At 47.5% G+C, this 13,112-nt stretch overlaps 1 protein-coding gene across 2 annotated transcripts in view; it reads left to right on the forward strand.

The window, feature by feature from the left end:
• The window catches only part of ROR1 (receptor tyrosine kinase like orphan receptor 1), a 356,964-nt gene that overhangs the window by 27,918 nt on the left and 315,934 nt on the right, over positions 1-13,112 (forward strand). The gene's annotated exons all lie outside the window — the stretch shown is intronic.

A 13,112-nucleotide genomic window follows, 5' to 3' on the forward strand; every position in this document is an offset into this window, starting at 1 on the left:
ATTCAGTAATTCCGTGTTTAGTAATTGTCTGTTGAGTGAATGAACGAGTGTCTGCCTCAGCTTTGATCTTCAGTTTTGGCAGGAGTCAGTGCACACCTTCATATTGGGGAAGAATGTCTCTCAAGTCACTTTCAGCTAATCTCCTTGGCTAGACCCGTGTCTGGTGTGTCTCTCGCTGCAGAGGAGGCTGTGAATGTGAGTTTTGTTGTCTCGGCTCCGTGGTTGGAGGCCGCAGAGGAGGGCCTCAGAAAGGGGAGGGTGAGCGGGCCAGCCTGTGGTGCCTGTCTGTCACATATGGGAAAATTAGCTTTGACTTATATTGTCTACAATTACAGCGCCTTAAATTTTTTTTTAATTAAAAGATTATAAACCACCTAATTTGAATATTGCCAAGAAGAGATATCATTCTTCTCCCAGATGAACTAGATTCTGGGAAGATAAGGTGTCTTCAAAGACTATAGATAATGATCAGTAGGGACCCTGGGGCTGGATGTTGTCATCGTGTCATACAGTTGATTTGCGGCCACCTGGAGCCGGCTACAAAGGCGTATTGATGCTGAGGCCACCTGCTGCTTCAGTGCCTTAACTGCTTTCTTAGGGCTATAGCCAGGCCCAGGTGAGGCACGGCCATCTCGGAGTCTGCAGGTGAGCGGGCAAAGGTAGTGTCGGGGCAGCCAGAAACATTCAGCAGATACTTAGTAAGCACGTCGGTGTACCAGCCAGGCTGGGTCCTGGCTCCCTGCCATTGAGAGGGAGATGGAGAGTCGAGCCAATGAGTACTCCACGGCGTGATGAGTGCCCTATACAGCGTCTGTGATGGGTATTGGGAGCAAAGGGAAAACATGGCAGAAAATTTTCCAGAAAGAGCAGTAGGAGGGGCCTTGAGCTGGAACCTCTCTATTTCAGTGCAAGAGACTCCAAAACAGTGGGTCTCACACACCTGGTCTGCTCCCTTATTGTGTTTGCCCTAGCTTCTTGTGTGTCACATGTTTATGGCACTTGTTGCTCTCTGGGGAATGGAGAGTTTCGAAGAGGTCTAGGGTTGAGGTCCTGTCTCCTCTGTGTCTTGGGCAGGCCCTTCAGAAAACCTGGGTCCCCATCCAGTGTGACCCCTGAGTAGGAGACCACAGAAGGGCCAAACTTCATCAAATGAGTTTTTCTCCTTTTGACTAAAGAAAGAAAGTGGCTCATGAGTATAACTCACTTCAGGTGGTGGGTATGGAATCCTGCAAGGGTCTGCGTCAGAAAATCTGGGTAAGCTGAAATCATGTTATACCTTTCCAAAGCCAAGAATATGTTGGACATTTAACTTTTTAGATTTTGGATTTTCTCAAAGCAGGGCACACAAGAAGATCAAAGAAGTTACTCTGAGATGCTGACACAGAGTTCAATTCTCGCTAACTCACCTTACCGGGGAAATTTCATAAAACAAAGGAAACTCCTCGGTGGTTGAACTCCCCAACCCTTGGATTCCAGGCTGCAAACAGGCGGGCGGGATGCAGGCAACTTGCCCAGGTCCGATGGAGTTTAAAGGCCAGGTGTTTGTGTTGGGGGAGGAAGAACATTGAAAATGTATTCAATTAAGAAAGGGGAAGCCCGTTTGGAGAATTTAGTGCCTATGTTCGTTTTATGGGCGTGCTGGGAAATTAGGCAGCAGGCGAACGGATTTGCTCACAGAGCCTGTGGGTTGATTTGGGGGAAGAATCTTCTGCTTCGGAAGTGGCCAGAGGAGTCAGAGACATTTTGGGCGCTTCTAAGGCCTTCTCTTTTCTCCTTTTCGTTGCTGTCTTCCCAGTTGTCTAGCCCTGGAACTCTTCTGTGCATGAGAAAGTCACACAGAAGGAGAAGGCAGCATCACTGCTTTACTTAACCATGTGTCCAGACCCAGGGCCGAGTTCTGGAGATGCGGAGACACAGTTCCAGCCTTTAAGAACTCAGAGATGGGATGGGACACATGCATGTAATCTCAATAATGTCACGGAGTGTGACAACTGTATAACGTGTTGTGGTTTTGGAGAAAAAGGACTGATCAGTTGTCGTGAGGATATCAGAGAAGGCTTCCCAGAAAAGATGGAATTGGAGCTGGATGTTGAAGGGTCTTGAAGGTGATTGCCGGGAAAAAGAGGAGGAAGGGGAGACCAGGTGGAGGGATCAGCATGAGCAAAGGCACAGAGGTGTGAAACCAATGGGGCCCGGGAGAATGGCTGTGAGTTCATTTAACTGCAGGAAGGGTTTGGGGAGGTCCAAGGAGGGTGTTTTGGGAAATAATGCCAGACTACAAATGGGTTGATGTCCTAGCCTAGGGAATCTTAGCTTAATCTTTTAGGAAGTAAGTAACTTCTCTGTAGGAAAATAACTGTACATGATGTTGGAGCAATACATTCTGTTTGCCGAAAAAGCCAGAACTTCTGAGTGTGGACCTCAGGTACTCACAGGTCCTGTCTGGCCTCTTCTTGGTTCCACCAGAGTATCAGAAACCTGGATTGGGTCTGAAAGCTGATGGAAGGGGAGGCTGGAAGTGCTGAGAGGCCGCAGAACCGACCGGCTGAACGAATTGTGGGATCGAGGTCAACATGTAATGTGCTGTAACTGGGCTGAGTGTGGGTGGGGGACGTGGCAGGAAGAGAGGCCCGTGCTCGTCTGACTGCACTGTGCTCCTTTCGGGTGGGCTGGGCATGGAGAGCAATGAGCACCCCTTCACACAGGCAGGGCGGCCCTGCAAACCTGGATTCAGAGTGGCCGGGAGCCCAGCTGCCCATGCTGGAGACCCCGTGAAGGGACAAAGTTCATGATCAGTGCTCCTGAGCCTGTCAGAGAGGCGATTAATTGTGAGAAATTGGCCCAGGTGTGTTGGTTCCTTTTTAAATCAAGATTTTGTGTCTCCTCAGAGAGTCAGTGGTCACAAAACCCCGTTGGGCCAAGGAGAGCCTCGTGGCCTGTCTTTTCTGCCAAAATCCCACAGGCTTCTGTGGGCACGCTTCCCAGGGGAACCCCCGCCTCCATCTTTCTTTTTTCTTTCTGGAAAGTGACTGAGGTGTAGCAGAAGGACCCTAGTCTTGGGACTGGAGGCTTGGTTCTAACTCCAGCTCTGCTGTTCCCTGGGGCTTGGGACACGAAGGGGCACTTCTCTTCCCCAGGCCTCAGTTTCTTCATCTGGGAGGTGGGGCATTGGAGACTCAAGGTGACCTGTTTCAGGCTCTCCCTCTGCATTCACTGGGTGACGGATGATCTAGAAGGGTCTGCGAGGCTCAGGCCGTGGGCGTGGGAAGAAGAGCTGCCCCCCCGCCCCCCGGTTGGCCCTGCTTCCTCAGGTCCAGGTGGAATCAGTTCCAGAAAATAAAGAAGGCATTTGGGAAATAAAACCAGACTCCTTTGGATTGGGAGCTGGCAAACTGAGACCTCTGGGCCAAATCTGGCCCCTGGCTTGTTTTTATAAATAAAGCTTTATTGGAACACACCCACACACATTCATTCACACCTTGTCTGTGGGGGCTTCTGTGCTCCAATGCCAGAGCTGAGTAGTGGCGGGAGAGGCCGTATGGCCTCACAGGCTAAAATATCCACTGTCTGGCCCTTTCTAGAGTGTTTTGCCAGTTCATGTTCTGGATCGTAAGCTCTAGGAGGCCTGAGGACAGAGCAGTTGCTCAGTGAGTTTTGAATGAATGAATGAATGGACACAAAAATCCGAATTTGTTCAATAAGAACATAATGATCAACTTTTTGTGATACACTTCAGTTCTCCATTTCCTTTTAAATAAAATAAGAACAATAGTACTTAAGAAATAGGCAGTACTTTTGAGGATTATTTCCCGTAATACGACTTCGAGTGTTTAAATGCTGTTAAAGGTTTAACTACCATCTATTAAGCTTTATGTGTGTCGAGCACTCTATTAAGGACTTTATTTTTATGACCTCATTTAATCCTCGTGACCACTCACTGCAAGGGAGGAGTTGTTGACCCCTATTTGTAAATGAAGGAACTGAGCCCAGAGAGGCTAAGTCACTTGCCGAGGTCACACAGCTGGTAAGGGATTGAGGTGGGAGTCCGACTCCCGCGTGTCTGCTTCCCAAGCCTTTCCACCACGGCCTGCTGCCTCTGAGTGCTGCTAGGTGCTCCCCACCCCCTTTTAAATAAGAGAAGCAGATATTGGTCTTGGGAGTCTCAAGATATGGAATCGTAAAATGAAAAAGAAAAAGGTAGGTTTTCAAATTTTTTGACATTTAAATCACTTAGAAAACCGTGAGGTTACTCATCATGAAAAGAACATTTTAGAAACTCTCCTCCTTAAAATTCAGCTCAGTGATCTTTTATGGAAAAGGCTAAATCAGAGACCATGTTTTACCTTGGAAAGACAAATTTTGGTAAGTTGTAGGGAGTTGGAAAATTTTCATTTGTTTAGCAATGTTGTATGTAATGGTGATAGGCATGTAAATGCTTCCTTGTTCCGGAAACCTGCCCCGGTTGAAAGGACTTCTCTCAGAACGTGTGCCCGGCACACAGCAGACACTCAATAAATGTGGGTGGAATGAATGAATGAATGAATCAATGAATGCCTTCTAGTGCTTCATCTATACTGCCTTCCAGTATAATTGAGTGTGCGTGCGTGAGTGTGTCCTTAGCTATGACAGAGTCAGCACCAGTGCCCTAGTCACATCTTCGTACCCCCGACAGAGCCCACCCACCACAGTGTCTGGGACCAAGCAGAGGCTTACCAAAGCCTTCTGGCATTAAGTGGTGGACGATCTGTGGCCCCCGAAGCTTTGGGGACTGAGCGAGTGGCACGTCAGAAACTAGTGTGAAGATGGACTTCTCTCTGTATCAGGGGCATGATTTAAACCCACAATTGTATTGAGGGCGAAAAGTCCACAAAAAATAAAGACAAGACATATTTGTTGCTTTCGTTAGAAGCTTATGTGTTTCTCTTATTCTGTGAAATATATTCACGGAGGGCTCATTGAGCTTCCTTTTTTTTTTTTTCTATCCTACGTAGTTGCATCTACTTAACTTCTTAGTGGCACTTTCATCATCCATGTGGCCGTGGATGGCGCAGTGGCTCTTACTCAGGGGGACACAACAGAATCACCCAGGAAGCTTCTTCGAAATGGGCAGGTCCCCCCGCCGGACCGTGTCTGAATCAGGATTTTTCCCCATCAGCCTCTTCTGCTGCCAGTTAGTCCTATCTCTTCTGTGCTCTAACTGCGTGCGACCTGTTATTTTGCCTGCTGTTTCGCATTGCTGGAGTAGCAACACCCACATAGTTCCCATGAACCTGTTAGCTTAGGGGAGTCAGGCAGCTGCCCGGGGCCCGCCTGAGTCGGATCAGGGTCGGAGATGTGCATGTGCTCATGTTTCCATGGAAGAAGTTGGCCTGAAGCTCTGGACAGACACAGGCGCCTTCTGTGCCCTTTGGCAAACTGGACAAGCAGGCCAAGTCGTGCATGGCAGTCTCAGCCTGGGGCGACCCCTGACAACAGGTCCTCCAGCTTTTCACCTGCTCCCTTTCTTGGTTTGTTGCACTTGTATATGATTTTAGGCAACTCTTTTAAAACTTGAATGCAGCTACGCAGGCTGCTCAGGGGACCAGGGCAGTGGCCACCACCTGTCCACTGGCTCTCGGTAACTCTGTCTTTGATTGGGATGTCTCTGTCTCCTTCAGCTGGGAGTCTGGATCCCCTCTGCCCTGCACCCCCTCCACCAGCCTTTTTCTTCTCACTTAATTCGTTTCCACCTACGGCTTTGAGCTCTTGGGAAAAAAAGCCCCTGGACCCTGGAATGTTATTCCTGGCCTCTGTTTATTTTTGCAAATGCAGTACAATTCGTGGCTGGTCTTTTGGCCAGCCTGAGCCCCCCCTCGCCCTCAGCAGCCCCGATTCTTCCAGGCCTCTCTGCCCATTTCCTTCATTCCTGTTAGTCAGAGTCTCTGAGCAGCGAAGACATTTTGGATTTGGAGAAAAGCAGAGCCAGGGGAATACCAGTAATTATGCTAATCTGAGAGCATTAAATCTTCAAATATTGTGCATTTTTGGATAAGCAGCTCTGTTGTTTTTGAAGTTTGGTTGTCTTTTTGTTTCCTGGGTGGTGGCCTGTAATTTTGTGTTAAGGAAAACTGCCCAACTCTTGTCTGTCGACTTGCTGTGGAAATAGTGCTGGCTTTCTTGTTGTTTGGTTTTTTTGAGTGTTCGCGAATGGAAACCAGGTTTTGTGGGTCTAATAATATACTACTTTGTGTTCGAAGATGAAACTAATCATAATAATAATAATGATTGTCTTCAATGGTGAAATGCTTTTAACTTTCAGAATGCCGCTCCTTTTATGAACTGATCTCTCTGTCAGGAGGACGATTTCAGTTCGCTGCCCTGCAGTTCCGGAGGAGCTGGACGCTTGGCTGGCTGTGTGGATGAGTCTGAGAGATTCCTTCCCCGTGGGGCTTGGTCAGGTGGGAGTGCAGGATGGCCTGCGTGTGTCCTGCCCGGGACCTACAGACGCGGTCCGGCGGGGGGATCTGCCCATTTCGAAGAAGCTTCCTGGGTGTTTCTGTTGTGTCCCACTGAGTAAGAGCCACTGCGCCATCCACGGCCTCGACTGGACCCCTCTGTGGGTTGTGGTCATCTGGCTGGGTGCGGGAGGCCATCCCTCTGTCACTGGACCCAGGAGGCTGATTACTGATGTGGGGATGGTGCAGAACCCACGATGGCAGCCACTCTTGGAAGCTGGCCACAGGCAGAACTTTATTAGCTATTTTAACTGAACGTTCGTTCTGTGTCCAGTGGCTGTTCATCAAGGGCCCTTGCACATCTGGTCTCATGTAACCATTTAAACCAGTTCCGTCACCAGAGAAGTGTGTTCCTAGCCCCTTGAAAGAAAATGAACCTTCAGCTGATTCAGGAGGTGTGATCTGAGGAGAGGGGTGTAGTGGATTTTTGCCCACATGGCTTTCTTTAGCCTTTCTTTGTCCGTGTTTGGGGCTAACGATATGCCCCTCACAGGACTGGGGCAGAAGGGAGAGAGAGATGGGCCCAGGTGCTGCCTCTGTTCCGTTGAACCTGACTTAGCCTCCCTGAGGATCCATGTCTTCGTTTCCAACATGAGGATAAGAATATAAACCTTACGGGCTTGTTGTAAGGACTGCGTGTGCCATGGTAAGAACACCTTTCATTAGGCTTGGTGCATTGCAGATGCCCAGTCCATGGCAGGTGTCTTCCTTCCTGCTTTGTACCAGATGTCTGTGTGTTGTGTACAGCTGTCATCCTGCAAGGTCTGCCTAATGCCCTGCAATCCTGTGGTTGTGAAGCAAACGTGGTTGTGATGACAGCAGAAGGGGCTCTCCTTTCTTGAGTGCCAGGCACTGTGCTGGGCACTGGGGATACAGTGGGAAGAGAAGGTTGGACATGGTTCCTGACCTCATTGAGCTTAACAACAAGAAGGTCCCGAAGAGAAAGTTTTGGAAGCATTACTCTTCTCTGTGTCTAAGAGGAAAGCTTTAATGTAATAGGATGGCTTCTATAATGTGTATTTCATAACGGAGCGGGTAGAGCGTGGAACGTGTCTTCTGGGAGGAAGCTGGAGTTTTGCATTTCCTGCCTGCTTGTGCTTTTGAATTTGCGGCTGTAATGCTGCCCTGCCTGAGGTTTCAGCAGTTAATATTTCCCAGGGCAGCATGATGTCAACGCCCTGTGGTCTCCACGTCCTAGAAGGATAGACTCAGGGCAGGGGGGAAAGAGGACCATTTCCACAGTCTCCCTTGAAGACTTGGTTGAGTTTTAATTTGCATTTCTCCCCGTCTCCTTCCCCATCCCGTCCCCGAATGCTCCTAGTGCTTGATGCGCATAAACCATGCCAATGTTTTGGAAGATTCAGGTTCGACCACTGTAAATTGGTTCATATTTCCAGCAGAGCACTTCTTTAGTTTCCTGTTGGAAGTCTACAAATGTTGGCACTGTTTGCTCTTTGGCAAAGGACCAAAACCCAGTACAGTATCATTAGCATGCTCTGGTATATGGATTGAAGCGTGATTGTCTATAATAAGAGGCCATCCCTGTGTAGGACGGGGCTGGGGGCTGCAAGGGCGTGGGGAAGCAGAGCCGAGCTTCCTAATCAAAACCAAAGTGCGGTGACTGCGACTCGCTCCGAGGAGGGTTAGGAGGAGGGCAGGACTCTGTTTTCTTGTCTCGATTTCATTGGTTTGGGTTATTTTTCTCTAGACCCTGGGAGAGTTTTGGAGGCTGAGGCTGGCCTGGGTTATGGAATGTCTTCATGGGGGCCTCGTGCTTCTTCCTGACTCCCTCCCTTGCTCCTGGCAGTGCTGCTGCTGGGAGCCACCTACCTCCGGGAGAGATGCGCAGTGTCCCCACGGAGCCCACTGTGGTCGTGGAAATGTGAGGAAGCGGCATTTATCAGGCCCCGATCTGGGTTTACGTATGCGCTTTCCAACCTTCACGATAACCTTGCGAGATATGCACTATTCTTGCTACATGGAGGATGCGATTACTGAGGTGCAAAGAGATCAAGTTATCTGCAGCCAGTGAGTATCTGAGCTGGGGTTAGAACACAGTCTGTGTCTCTGAAAGGTTCTTACTCTTTCCATATGCTGTGTCTATACCCTAGTAGGGTTCTGGGGAAAGAAAGAGTTTGAGTGAAGGGTGAGAAGTTTGAAAATTTGCCTAAAATGAAGCTTGGAGGATTATTTCTAGATGCTTCTTACCACGCGAGCCCTGTCTGTCATTACCAGGCATCCTTTAGTGTTGGCTCCTTAGTAAAATGAGCAGAGATGTACTTTTTTCCTCCAAACAGTGTATCATGAAAACCGTTGGACATACTGAAAAGTCGGTGATGGCGAATATATAAGTTCTAACCCAGTCTCCTTTTCTGCGTGTGCCAGGCACAATGCTGACTGCTTTATTCACCGACCTCACTCATCCTTTCAACATCCCCAACTTAGAGCCGAGCAAACTGAGCCTTGCAGAGGTCAACTCCCTGAGCATCTCTGGCTAGTGAGTTGCATAGCTGAGATTTGAAACTGGCTCAGGGAGTCTGTTGTGTGATTTCTCTGGGTTTCAAATATTCTTCCCTCTATTTCTGTTCTTCCTCAATGTCGTGTTATTTAGAAAGTCAGGGTCAAGATGGGAGCCCCTAGAAGGTTACTAATAAGGCAAAATTGCAAAAGCCCCAGGAATTGAAGGCTCCCAGAAGCTTCCAAAGATTCTCTGGGATGAGACCCCCTTCCCCGGAGGACCCTTGTCAGACTTTCTCCAGGAAAGGGGCCGCAGGTCTGCTCTCCCCGGAGCGTCATGACAAGTTTCTGTAGCCCTTCGAGTTTCTTATGATTGACTCTCATCTTCCTTTCACACATTAAAAAAAAACCCAAACTCTTACCTTTGGGTCATCACACAGTTAGTTTTTTTGTGGTGGGATCATCTGTGCCCTCCTCAGACCTACAGACAGGATGTCTTTCCTTCCCGGGGACGAAGATGACCTTCGTAGACACTGACTCATGGGAGCAGGTGCAAGTGTCTGTGTACCTTTTGTAAGGGACCAAGCTGGAAAGATAATTGGTGCTTTTGGGCATATTTATGCTTGAACCTGCTTCATCACTGATTGACTGTGACCTTGAGCAAGTGCCATAAGCTTCTTAAACTCTGGGCCACCCTGCGACAGTAATTATTGTCAGGGAGATAGAGAAAAGGTACAGATGGAGTTCCTTCCATCGGAAAGTTTTGTCTTCTTAAGGAGCCAAGGCATATACCCATGAGGACTGAGGACGTGGTGTAGACAGGAATTGCTGTAGAAGGGCAGCAACGAGAAGAAATATCTGTTGGTTGGGAAAGTTGAGGAGAGGAGTAGAAAATGCCCAGAGCTCTGAATTAGGTTGAATTCCAGAGCCGTCACTCAGTAGCTGCATAATTTAGACTCTTTGGTCCTCGAGTTTTCCTCATAAGATGGAGTTAACGCCTGCATTATCGTATCCTTGTGAGGATTAAGCGTGTATATGTAAAGATTCTCACACAGTGGTTGGAGAAGCTGAGGTAGGTCTTGAAGACGGAGGAGGATTTGGGATGTGTGAAATGACCCAGTTCTGAAAGTATCTTACAAATGTCACCATAAAATATTACGCAGGCATCAAGAAGCATGACCGAAACCCAAAACTCTTCTTTCTCTTAATAAGGCAAAGGCGGTTAATTTCTTAAGCCAAGAGTTCCAACCTGTGTGGTAGAACGTCATTGGTGAGACGTCAAAATGCCAGGTGTCGTTCTGGCTGAAGCTCAAGGGGACAAGGTGGAGGTGTGGGGCTGGGTGTGGCGATGTTTCTGTGATCTCCACGAGGCGCCTTCTGAGGCTGGTGGGTCCCCCATCCCCCGTGGCCCCTGCCAGCTCTTGTACTTTTCCACCCATCTGTTTGGTTAATTTAATGAAATCCATACCCCTGTCCCAAGGAACCACAGGCACAAAGAACCAGGGTTCAGTGCGCTCGGCTTTGGAAATTAAGGCTTGTAATTGCACTGTTGAAGATTTAAAAAAAATTTTGTTTTGTCTTTTGTTTTTGGTTTTTGTTTTGAGTTTTGAGTTGGGAGGTCAGGGGGAGGAAAATTGTCCTGGAAGGACTGAAGTCCTCGTCTTCACCTTCAAAGAGTGCTTTTTGCCTTCTCTTGCTTCTCTCCCACCCTGTAGTCATTTCTGCTGTGTGCAGATTAGGGTTTGATGTGAATTTTGGGTTTAGCTGGAATCAGTTCTTTCATGGCCTTGAGGGGTGTGTGGATAAAGAATTTAAAACATCCGAAGGGCTGACAGTGAAATTCAAAGGTCAGGTGAGGTTTGGGGTGTGTCACTTGCTTGGGGTGGTTCTGTAGTGAGAGTGTTAGGACTTTATAAGCATTTTCTCATATAATTCTCGCGACGGCCTTTGTTCTAAGATAGGTCTTTCTTTTTCAGCGTGTGTTCAGTCATTTGTTTATTTCTCCATAGGTCTTGTTTTTATTACTGTTGTACTGATGGGGACACAGATGAGGGAACGGGACGTTCAATAACTTGTGAGAGGTGCTGCACCTCGGAAGGAGCTGGCACTTGCACCCAGATCTCGACACCGGCCCTTCCTCCGAGTCGCAGTGGGGTGTGCTGTCTCCTTACGGGCTTCTCTCCTACAGCGAGCTGTGCTTGCTGTGCTCTGTACGGAGCCCCGGGAGCAGAGCAAGGGGACAGGGGCTTCTTTGCGTTCACTTTTGATCCAAATAGGCTTCCTGATGCTCAAGATTATGACGAGGAGGGAAGCACTGGACCTCCCGTGTACTGAGTGTCATCTTGTGCCTGGATCAGAGCAAGGTGCTTTGCATAATTCTCACATTGAACTGGGAGATCATCGTCCTTATTTTATTGATGAACTTCCAAAAGACAAGTACCTTGTCCCCACGCTCACCCAGGGGGACTGTCCCGGTGTTAAGATTTGAACGGAGGTGTTGAGCACACTGTCTTCCTCCCTGTTCAGTTTTTAGTGACCTCTTCCTGACATATGATGGCGTTTGTGGCTCTAATTTTGAAGACCTTGAGATGGGTGCGTGGTTGATGTATCTGGTATCCATTGGAAACGGCCGAAACGTTTCACCGCTACATTTGGAAAGAATCATAACGAGTTGACGTGTTGGTGATTCAGGACTTCTGGGAAACTGAAAGCGCCCGTGTGTACTTTATTTTGAGTCAGTACGTTACCAACGACTCTGGGCCCGAAGGAGGAATATCTGTCTTCTGCAGCGGAGTGCAGGTCTGTCAGTGGCTTACCCCAGCAGGGAGCCGGCTGTCGCGTAAGCGGAATACCAGGTCCGTGGGTTTCTGCAGTTATGAGGAAAACAGAAAGACCCACTTCTCTGTGGAGTGATGCTGAACAGGCAGCCTCAGCTGTGCGATGTTCTGGCCAGAGGAAAATGGAGCTTAAGAAAAGCCCCAGCTGGCTCAAGTAACTTAAGCATAGCCATTCATGAAATATTATCTGACAGCTTCCCCGCCCCGAGCGGCTGGGGACTGAGTCAGAACTGCTCCAGGAACCTGGGTTCTTGTTTTGGCCTTCTAACTCTACTCCACTTTGCACACTAGGCAGTTTTGTGAAAAGCTGTGTTTGGATTAAACATTTCTTGTGAATAGAAAAGCATTTAATAAGTGTACTGGGAACTTGCTGTGATGAACCCTTTTGTTAAGAACTTAACCAACGCTGATTTAAATGAGGACTTCCACACGCCTCCGGCCCTGCGCTTGCTGACGGCACACACGGAGACATGAGACGTGGAGGACGCTCAACGGAAGCTCCACGAGAGAAGGGGTGTGTCCGTTTTGTTCATAGTGAAACCATCGTGTTTGGAACAGCATCTGGCACATGGTGGATGCTGAATAATGTGTTCAGTGAGTGAGTATAGGCCCCTGCCTGCAGGAACTTACAACCCAGTTTGTTTGCTTTATAATTGATTAATTAATATTAGTTCATGATTTGATACCTTTATTCCATTTGTGTGAGTATCGTGGAGTCCTCAGTTTTGTTCCATCTTTAATCCCTTTTATTATTTTATTTTAATTTTATTTAAAAATTAAACCAGTGATGAGTTTGTCATAGAACATGAGAAAAAAGCAGATAAGTAAAATAATTGAGGTAATAATTATTTTCATTTAAGCTTATATACTTCTGAACTTTTTCTGTGAATATACATTTTTTAAAAAAATAGGCTCCTCCTCTTGCAAGTTGATTTGATGACTTGCTCGCCACCCCCAACTTATCAGTGTTACTGTGAATAACTTTCTTTATCAAAATACGTCACTCTCAAATAATCAATCAATCATTTTTAATCATTACACTTTTATTATGTGAGATTGTATCGCAATTTTCTTAATCCCTGTTGTTGGATATTAGGTTTTGTTCCTTCTCTCTCTCTCTTCCCAGTATACACAATGCTGTGATTGTCTGTAAACTTTTCTCCATATCCATGATTATTTTCTTGGCAATAGTTCTTAGAAGTGGAATTACTGAGTCAAAGGTCAGAATCTTTTGATGCATATAATCACATTGCCTACCATAAAGACTGGGAAAATGCATGTCCCTCTCTGTATTCTATTGAAAGAAAGTGTTTTTGTTCCCTTT

The sequence above is a fragment of the Equus quagga genome, chromosome 18, assembly GCF_021613505.1.
Source record: "Equus quagga isolate Etosha38 chromosome 18, UCLA_HA_Equagga_1.0, whole genome shotgun sequence".
NCBI lineage: Eukaryota > Metazoa > Chordata > Mammalia > Perissodactyla > Equidae > Equus > Equus quagga.